At 40.2% G+C, this 10382-nt stretch overlaps 1 pseudogene; it reads left to right on the top strand.

The window, feature by feature from the left end:
- The first annotated feature begins 208 nt into the window (after positions 1-208).
- On the top strand, positions 209-865 carry LOC149147136 (CBS domain-containing protein CBSX3, mitochondrial pseudogene; annotated as a pseudogene).
- Positions 866-10382: the final 9517 nt, after the last annotated feature.

The raw sequence follows: 10382 nt of genomic DNA, 5'->3' as shown, positions 1-10382 counted from the left end.
CTTAATTAGCTTCATGTTGCGTTATTTTTTCAAGTTATTTCAAGTTATAAAGATTCACATTTAGCAAGAGAAATTCGGTAAATATTAGGGCCGAGTTAAAGTATTTGTAGGAATAAATCATATTTAAGCTATCTCACTAGATGACAAGTCTCTCACCCGTCTGGAAGAACATAGATTTGATGATCTCCGATCGTTATTTTAAGCTGTAATGTAAGGTGCACTTCGAGCAATTCAGTTTCGTGAAGGTAGCTTTAAGAAATCAATTCTGCAACATGTTCGTTTCGCCGAACCATCTTTCAGATCTAATATTATAGCTCGTTATGAGTTTGTTTCTAGTGCTCGTTTGAAAGAACATGGTTTTGAGATCACAACAATTGTAGACATTTTGAAAGGAAAGGAAAAGAGTGCCGATGGATCTTGGCTATGGTGCACTACAGAGGACAAAATGTATGATGCAATGAAGTCTATGACTCAACACAATGTAGGAGCACTGTTGATTGTAAAGCCAGCAGAGGAGAAATCAATTGCAAGGATTATCACATAAAGAGATTATCTCAAAAATATAATTGTACAGGGAAGATCTTCGCAAACAACCAAATTTGGGGATATCATGACTGAGGAAAATAAGCTTATAACAATAACTTCTGATACAAAGGTATTGAAGGCAATGCAACTTATGACAAACAATCGTATCAAGAATATCCCTGTTGTCGAGGGCAAAAACATGCTAAGAATGGTATCAATAGGAGTTGTCGTTCGAGCAGTGGTAGATGAGCATCGAGAGGAACTAAAGCGCTTGAATGCATTCAACCAAGGTGGATATTACATGATGATGAAAACTTTGAAGGAATACTACAACCTGTGATTAGGCAAAGTCTTCTGCTTAGCCTTGAAGTGTGAAGAAAGGATGACTTTGTTGTATAGTTGGCAAGTTCCGAATGTTTGGCGTGCTTAACTAATTATTAATCACATCTTTTCGCATTGAATGCAGACAATCTAATAAAGTGAGAACTCTTGAACTAGGTTTTTAGAACTTGCAGAAGTACATATTTTATAAATGTTTGTATATTGATGGAAAGTGGTAGTAATATAAGTGTTTTTTATGTTGAAAAAAAACATATTTAAGCTAAATAATTTAAATTTAAACAAATTTGGTGACCGCTTAAGTTTTTTCGAGTTATAAAGATTAGCATTTAGCGAGAGAAATTCGGTAAATATCAGGGCCGAGTTAAATTATTTGCAAGTATAAATCATATTTAAGCTAAACAATTTAAATAAGAAAATTTGGTGACCGATTATGTAACTAAGAGTGAGTTTTGGATATATATCTACTGCAATATCTTGAACCTGTTTTTACAAGATGGAAGCTACCTCCTACGATCACCTTCTAACTAGCTACTTGATTTAGCACTGACTAGTTATTTGAGCAAGAAATGGAAAAAATAATTATACCACTGCTCTACTAGAGAAAGCAAAGAAGATCTCATCAATTCGACTTACTCTACGCAGGCCGACCTATATAGATATCAATGATTTCTCAACTATCTTGAGCTATGTATCTAAAAGAGCTTATAGATAGAAAGTAGGTATTATATATGTATTTTATTTTTTAAAGGCTGAATTTGATCGATTTCTTTTCAGATGGAATGATTAGTAATATATATTCGGGCTTGGATTGATCTGGGAGATGAGGTGATATAACGGTGAAACATATGGGTCCATTACTACACCCAAAGATCGCCTCTTCTGTATTGCGCTATTTTGTTGCACCATGATGGGAAGATCGTCATACTCGATTAGCTTACATATTACGAGCCCCGCATGTATTACCCATAAAAGTCAATATAATAATCATATTAATTACATGGTCTTGAGGGTATACTTAATTAAGCAGGTATTAAGTAACACAACACAGCTTATGGTCATTAACGAGGTATACAATAAAGAACATGAAACATGATACATGATAGACCATGTGGGCTCTCATATGAAGATCACGTGTCCTCATTTCTCCATCTCAATGCTCCGTCTTCATAACATAGTGTGTAACCCTTCTCCATAACATAGCATGTAAGCCTGAAGCACAAAGTTAACATTCAAGCACATCAGTTAACATTGCATCATGTTAATCTGCTTGGCCTGCAGTATCTGTGTTAAATTGGTGACTTGAATTTGCTATCCCCTGCGTTTGGAACAGATACCAGATTGGGAAAGGCCTTCCAAATAGAGACATAGAGACTATTTCATCTATCATTCTTGATCCCTATCAGATGTTCAAAAGGTGATTCAATATAGCTATTAAGAAATTTAGAAGATAGCCATCTATTAACGGTAGTTGCGGCACTATCAGTAGCTGACTCCTGAGCGGCTAAAATGGGGGGATGCTTCTTAATTAAGGACCGTCACCAGGGCATAGCGGCACTGAATGGGAAGGGACGACCCTCTCCGCCTCCTTTGCCCTCGTGTAGAAGCTAACCAGCTAGCAAGCAAGCAGCAAGTCGGGGTTCTTCGACCAACCCGCCAGTAACGTGAAAAAACAGTCCATTCAACAAAAAGCTCTCTGGGAATCAAATGCAAGAAACAAAGTGTGGGACTGAGATAAGTCCATCGAAATCGAATCCAGTCAATAGGAAGGCTTAATATTTGTTATGTTCTTGATTTTGATGTTGACAGTTGCCGGAGATATTTGAGAGCATAATAGCGACGTATGTGAGTGAGCAGTGAGAGCACAGTAGGAGTGGAGGGGAGCATGGATCTCATCACCGTGGGGGTAATTGTGGCTTGATGCTACAGAGATCATTGAACCCATGCCCATGGCGCTCGCTGTTGCTTCAGGAACCCCAAAAAAGAAGTGATGTGCATCATTGTAACACAACACACACTGCAATAGACAACGCAAGACACAACAACAACATGCAGCAGCTGACACCTCAACAACATTCAACAACATGCACCACCTGGCAACTTCAACAACTGGCACCTCAACAACATGCACCACTTGGCAACCTGGCAACTTCAAATTGGAAACTTACTTCAACTTGGAAACTTGCTTTTGCTTAGCAATATAGCATTCAATATTTGTTAAACTACGAAACTAATGTTTACATTAATGAAACACAGTGAAACAGATTTCTGAAATAAGTACACATAATATATGCTTTTGGCCTCTCTGCCTCGAGAAGAGTCCAAATAAGATGGTGAAACGATATGCGCCTGAAATTCTTTGGTTTATAAGTGATCATGACTAATAACAAATAGGTGAATGGATTGTTTAACATTGCCAACTGAATACTATAGTCTCGTGCCATTGCAAGATGGCAGGGACTAATAAGTTAAAAATAGATAAATCCATTTTGTTTCTTAAAATAGGTACGAATTTAGATATAAGATGCACTATTTTCATTTTTTTGCTAATACATGTTTAAATGTAATTATAAAATAATATATGTATATATATATATATATATATATATATATATATATATATATATATATATATGTATATATATATATATATATATATATATATATATATATATATATATATATATGTATATAGATATATATATATAGATGTATATACATATATATATATATATATATATATACATATATATATATATATATATATATACATATATATATATATATATATATATATATATATATATATATATATATATATATATATATATATATACATATATATATATATCTATATACATATATATATATATATATATATATATATATATATATATAATTAGAGTAATTTTTTTCTTTTTAAAAAAATAATATTATATATATAGGCAGAGTCTAATTGATTCGAATCGGATCCATAAACAACTATCATAGAACCATGACTATATCGGGACGAAACAAATCCTTGAAGAATCCAAAACAGCAGTCGAAAACACCCTGAACCAGTGGCCATGGCAGCCAGCGAGAAACGAGGAGGACCTCGGTCAAAGCGCGCTGACCGAGGCCCATGGAGACTGCACAGGAGGTCGATGTAGCCCATGGGAGTCCCGGAATGGGAAAAGGAGTTGATTTTTGATGCGCAATTGGGCGAATAGGGCTGAAATGGTAGAGCCTTAAGCACTTGGTCACATTGGGAGCCATAGGACTGTGGGCGAAGAAACATAAAGCGCCATCGTACGAAGGTGGGACCCACAACCTAGAAACCGGCGGTTTGATCGGGCTGCCCTTGAACGGTAAGAGGTTTTGGAGAAAATGGAGCGATCACATTCAACGATCGACGTGTGGCAGCGGAGGTGAGAGAAAAACCGCCGTGATCGCGCGTTATCAGTCGAGAAAGTCAACAACGCTCGACGTGCGAATGACGTCAGATCTTGAGGAGCCCAGATTGGATGGCTGAGATTGCGCCCGATAGATAGAAGCAGAATTGACAAAGAATTAAGCTGCGATTTAAGGGGATTTGGAATCTGTTGATCGCCACGGTGGAGGAAGAAATGAATCGACAAATAGACTGGCACTTGTTCCAATGAGGACACGTAGCTACTTCCTGAGCGTTCATACTGACGCCGAACAGGGAACTCCAAGCACACAGGTGGAAGGAGAATCAACGCAAGAAGGAGAGGAACCGAACGGGCATGGAGGTCGAATGGCTAAAGCTGTGAACAGAGACGGTTGAACAGATATATAGAGAGAGAGAGTGAAGAGTCCAGGCGACAAAGAGAAAGACAGTGAACAATGAACCCTGAGAGGAGGACTGAGCACAGAGAGTAGTAAAGCCAAGCAGAGGAGACAGAGGGCCGAGCTAACCATAGGCAGCATTGAGCACCATGAGCTTGAAGAATAAAGCCTTCCCATAGAGGAATCTGTCCGGATTGAGCATCACAGTTGGCTCTTTCCACTATAGACTGAGGGTCACAGAGCTGGTAGGAAGAACAAGAGTCTGTGTACTCCAAGTGGCCTAGGGAATCCAAGAACCACCCTGCCAAGTAAAATCTGCTTCAGGAGAACTCATATTGAGTCCCTGCATTGTAATTTCTCTGCCGAAAGACACAATAAAACAAGGCCACCACTGAAGTTGGACCAGAGAAGTAGCCCTGGAGAATAGGGTGATCTCCTTATTAAAAAGAGTTTGTGTCTTTGAGTTGCTTACTGTATTTCTCTGCTGTCCTTCCATTTATTTTTTGTGTATTGGCAATCTGATCGATCCATTGTTTCAATAACACAGAACACACACACACCATCACATGGGTTTGTAATACCTTTTGTTTAATAAATCTTCAACTGAGGTCACTCATAGGGTGATTTTCAGATCAAGTGGTATCAGAGGTCTAGGATGTAAGGTTAGACAAGCTTGTGTTGGTTTAGCTGTGGATGCTCACTAGATCAAAGCTCAAATTAGGAGAAGGAGAGTTGGTGGAAACTAATCCTGAAATTGGGAGAGTCTATTCTCAGAAGACAATGTCAGAAGAAGGTTCTATAGGGCCAGACTCTCAATTCATAGAAAGTTTCCTAGCTATAAAGTCCATGGTAGAATAAATGTATAGGGACTTTAGAAAGCATAAGGGTGAAGATTCATTAGGCTCTAAGCAAGATAAAGAAGAAGATGAATCCCATTCCCATGACCACTCCAAAGGAAAGGGGAAAGAAGAAAGCTTCCCTACACCTCTTAGTAGCCCTGTGCATAATAAGAAAGCATATTTGATTAAGTTAGATGTTAAATTTGATTTTCCTATATATGATGGAGAGCTAATGCTGAAAAATTGGACAATTGGATTAGACAAATTGATGTGTATTGCAGCGTACAAAATATAGACTCAGACAAGAGCAAGATTCAGCTGGCAAGCCTTCACCTAGGAGGCACTGCCTTGGTTTGGTGGGAAGGTAGAACCCAAGCTGATATGAGGAAGCATGGTAAGACCATCTCTGTCTGGAGTGAATTTGTTACTGCAATAAAAAAGCAGTTCTATCCATTGGCCTACATGCAACAAGCCATGATGAGTTGGCAAACTCTTCGACAGTTGAAAGGGAAAAGTGTACAAGGGTATACTCAAGAGTTCAGAAAGAGAGCATTGATGTTAGGTATTTCATTAGACTCACCAGAAACTCTTTTGAAGTACATTGGTGGTCTACACAGCTACATGAGGCACATCATCCTCATGTTTAATCCCACTAGTATAGATGAGGTATCTGTACAAGCTACTCATATAGAAGCTAGAGGAAAGAATGGAAGTCCAGAAGTTGGGGGACCATCCCAACCCAATGTAAGCAAGAGCAAGGAGAAAAGAAAGCAGAAGTGGAAAGCAAGGAAGGCTAACACTGCATAGAAAGGCAAAGCTTCATGCACTCACTGTAAAAAGGAGGGGCATGATGATGAGCATTGTTGGATTCTGCATCCAGAGCTGAGACCTAAGAAGTCCGAGGGCAGGAAGAAGAAGACTGCTGCGGCTATTCAGAAAGATTTGGGGTCAGACTCGGGAGATGAAACAATCATTGCAGCCACAGGTGTAAAAGGTTATCTGCTTTAGAGAATGTTGAAATCAAGAAGCAGGTGCAGGAGTTGCTCGAGAAAGGGTTCATTAGGCCTAGCACATCACCATGTGGGTCACCAATCGTTTCGGTGAGAAAGAAAGATGGCTCGTGGAGAATGTGCATTGATTACCGAGCACCGAATAAGATAACAATAAAAAATCGTTATCCCCTTCCTCGCATAGATGATCTTTTAGATCAATTGAAGGAAGCTGTTTATTTCACCAAGCTGGATTTGCATAGTGGATACCATCAGGTCAAAGTTACAGAGCAAGATGCATGGAAGACTGCTTTCAAAACAAATCAAGGATTGTATGAATGGCTGGTTATGCCTTTGGCTTGACCAATGCCCCTGCTACTTTCATGAGATTAATGAATGATGTACTCAAACCTTTTCTTGATGATTTTGTTATTGTGTATCGGGATGACATTCTGATTTTTAGTAAAACGTGGGAAGAACATTTAAAGCATGTTAAGCAGACATTAGATGTTTTGAGAAGAGAAAAAATTTATGTTAAACTCTCCAAATGTGAATTTGGAAAAACCTCTCTAAATTACTTGGGTCATATAGTAGGGGGAGGTGAATTGAAAATAGATCCCTCTAAAGTGGCAGTCATTGTAAACTGGCCTAAACCCAAGTCTACTACAGAAGTGAGAAGCTTCTTAGGAGCAACACAGTATTGGAGGAAGTTCATTTCAAATTTTTCCTCAATTGCAGCTCCCTTACATGCTTTGACAAGATTGAACAAGGTGTTTCAGTGGGGAGGCAAACAGCAGAAAGCCTTCAACACCTTGAAAGAAAAAATTAGTACAACAACTGTACTAGCATTGCCAGATCTACAAAGACCATTTGAGATCCAAACTGATGCCAGTGACTATGCCATGGGAGCAGTGTTGACACAGCATGGTAAACCCATATGTTATAATTCTGAGACTTTTAATCCTGTAGTAGTCAACTATCCTACATATGATAAGGAATTGTATGCATTAGTTTAGAGTGTGAAAAAGTGGAAACATTACTTAATGGGAAAAGAAACAGTAATACATACTGATCATCAGCCACTTCAATACCTACACTCCCAAACTAAGTTGCAACAATTAAGACATTACAGATGGATGGGTTTTCTACAATAGTTTCATTTAGTCATCAGATATAAAAAGGGCATACATAACAAGGTTGTAGACATGTTATCTAGACCCATTATAAATGCATCTACGATACTTAAGCATAATCTTGTGCTACATGAAAGCTACATAGAACAGTATGCTCAGGGCATGGAATTTAAAGATGTATATGCAACTTTGAGTCAAGGCAAAAGAGTAGAAGAATTGGACTATCATGTGAAGGACCAACTCTTATATCATTGTGGGAAAATCTGCATTCCACAAACTGAGAGAGTAAAGATAATTAGGGAAGCACACACTTCTCTGATATCAGGTCACTTTGGGGTAAGTAAAACAGTTGCATAGTTGCAAAGATTTTGCTATTGGCCAAGAATGAGTGAGACAATTTCTAGATATGTAAAGGGATGTGATATGTGTGCTAAAAGCAAGCCCAGCAACAGAAAACTAGGCTTGTACACTCCATTGCTAGTTCCTTCTCACCCTTGGGAAAGCATTTCCATGGATTTTGTTGGAGGAATGCCTAAATCTAGGAAAGGTCATGATTATCTATATGTTGTTGTGGATAGGTTCAGCAAAATGTGTATTTTGATACCCTGTAGTAAACAGATTACAGCTGAACAAACTGCAAAATTATTCTTTAAACATGTATGGGTTCATTTTGGATTACCCACTTCTATTATATCTAATCGAGACACCCAATTTGTGGGAAAGTTTTGGTCTAGTCTATGGGAACTAATGGACACCAAATTGAATAAAAGCACAGCTTTTCATCCACAAACAGATGGCCAGACAGAAGTAGTTAACAAGACAGTGATCCAGTTACTGAGAGGATATTGCAGCAAACACCCTAAGCTTTGGGATGAACACTTGTGTTATGTGCAACATGCTTACAATAGAGCCAAACACTCTTCTACCCAGAGATCTCCTTTTGAGACCTGCTTTGGTTTCATACCAAGGTCTCCTTTGGATTTTGTCTTTGGTAAAGATACCATCGTTGATGGAGATAGTGATGTGGACAAAGCAACTAGGTTCATTGAACAGATCCAGGAGATCCACCAAGCAGTACAGGAATAGCTGGAAAAGAGCCAGGCCAAGTACAAGGCTAGGCATGATAAGCATCGGATGGAGCATAGTTTTCAAGTTGGAGACCAAGTCTGGCTGTATATCAGCAAGGATAGGATGCAAGGTGAAGGCAAGAAGCTAAAACCTATCAGGTATGGACCCTTCAGGATACTTGAGACGATTGGTGAGAATGCTTTTCGCCTTGATCTGCCAGCTTACATGCACATCTACTCAGTCGTAAACGCAGATTGCTTGAGGTTGTTTGAACCTTCAATGGTTGAGGACCCTGAAAAGCAGAGTCAATTGCCTTCTGTTGATGACCTGCTACCTGAATATCTTAATGAGTTACAAGAAGATACAGTGCTGGACAGGAAGGTAAGGATGATGTGCAGTGGACAGGTGGAATACCTCAGAATTGGGCTTAAAGGTTCAAAGCCGAGCAGTGCGAAGTGGATTGAGATTGGACAAGTGAGACAACAGTTTCCTCACTTAGTCGATGCGTGAAGAAAAAAAAAAACCAACTTTTGGTGGTCCAAAAGCTTTTTAGTAGGGAGGCCATGATCCGAATCAGATCCATAAACGACTGTCATAGAACCATGACTATATCGGGACGAAACAAATCCTTGAAGAATCCAAAATAGCAATCGAAAACACCCTGAACCAGTGGCCATGGCAGCCGGCGCGAAACGACGAGGACCTCGGTCAAAGCGCGCTGACCGAGGCCCATGGAGACTGCGCAGGAGGTCGATGTAGCCCCTGGGAGCCCCGGAATGGGAAAAGGAGCTGATTTTCGATGCGTGATTATGAGCGAACAGGGCTGAAATGGTAGAGCCTTAAGCACTTAGTCACATTGAGAGCTAGAGGACTGTGGGCGGAGAAACGTAAAGCGCCATCGTACGAAGGTGGGACCCACAACCTGGAAACCGACGGTTTGATCGGGGCACCCTTGAACGGTAAGAGGTTTTGGAGAAAACGGAGTGATCACACTCAGCGATCGACGCGTGGCAGCGGAGGTGAGAGAAAAACCACCGTGATCGTGCGTTATTGGTCGAGCAAGTCAACAACGCTCGACGTGATAATGACGTCGGATCTTGAGGAGCCTAGATCGGACGACTGAGATTGTGCCTGATAGATAGAAGCGGAATCGACAAGGAATTAAGCTGCAATTTAAGGGGATTTGGAATCCGTTGACCACCACAGTGGAGGAAGAAATGAATTGACGAACATACTGGCGCTGTTCCAATGAGGACACGTGGCTACTTTTGAGCATTCATACTGACGCCGAACAGGGAACTCCAAGCACACAGGCGGAAGGAGAATCGACACAGGAAGGAGAGGAACTGAACGGGCATGGAGGTCGAATGGCTAAAGCCGTGAATAGAGACGGTTGAATAGATATAGAGAGAGAGAGAGCGAAGAGTCCAGGCGACGAAGAGAAAGACAGTGAACAGTGAACCCTGAGAGGAGGACTGAGCACAGAGAGTAGTAAAGCCAAGCAGAGGAGACAGAGGGCCGAGCTGACCACAGGCAGCATCGAGCACCAGGAGCTTGAAGACTCAAGCCTTCCCATAGAGGAATCTGTCCAGATTGAGCATCACAGTTGGCTCTTTCCACTGTAGACCGAGGGTCACAGAGCTGGTAGGAAGAACAAGAGTCTGTGTACTCCAAGTGGCTTGGGGAATCCAAGAACC

The sequence above is a fragment of the Pinus tabuliformis genome, chromosome 9 (genome assembly GCF_031772625.1).
Source record: "Pinus tabuliformis cultivar Carrire ecotype Pingquan chromosome 9, CPIR1, whole genome shotgun sequence".
NCBI lineage: Eukaryota > Viridiplantae > Streptophyta > Pinopsida > Pinales > Pinaceae > Pinus > Pinus tabuliformis.
The sequence above is the reverse complement of the archived record's forward strand: the minus strand, read 5'-3'. Positions and strand labels throughout refer to the sequence as shown.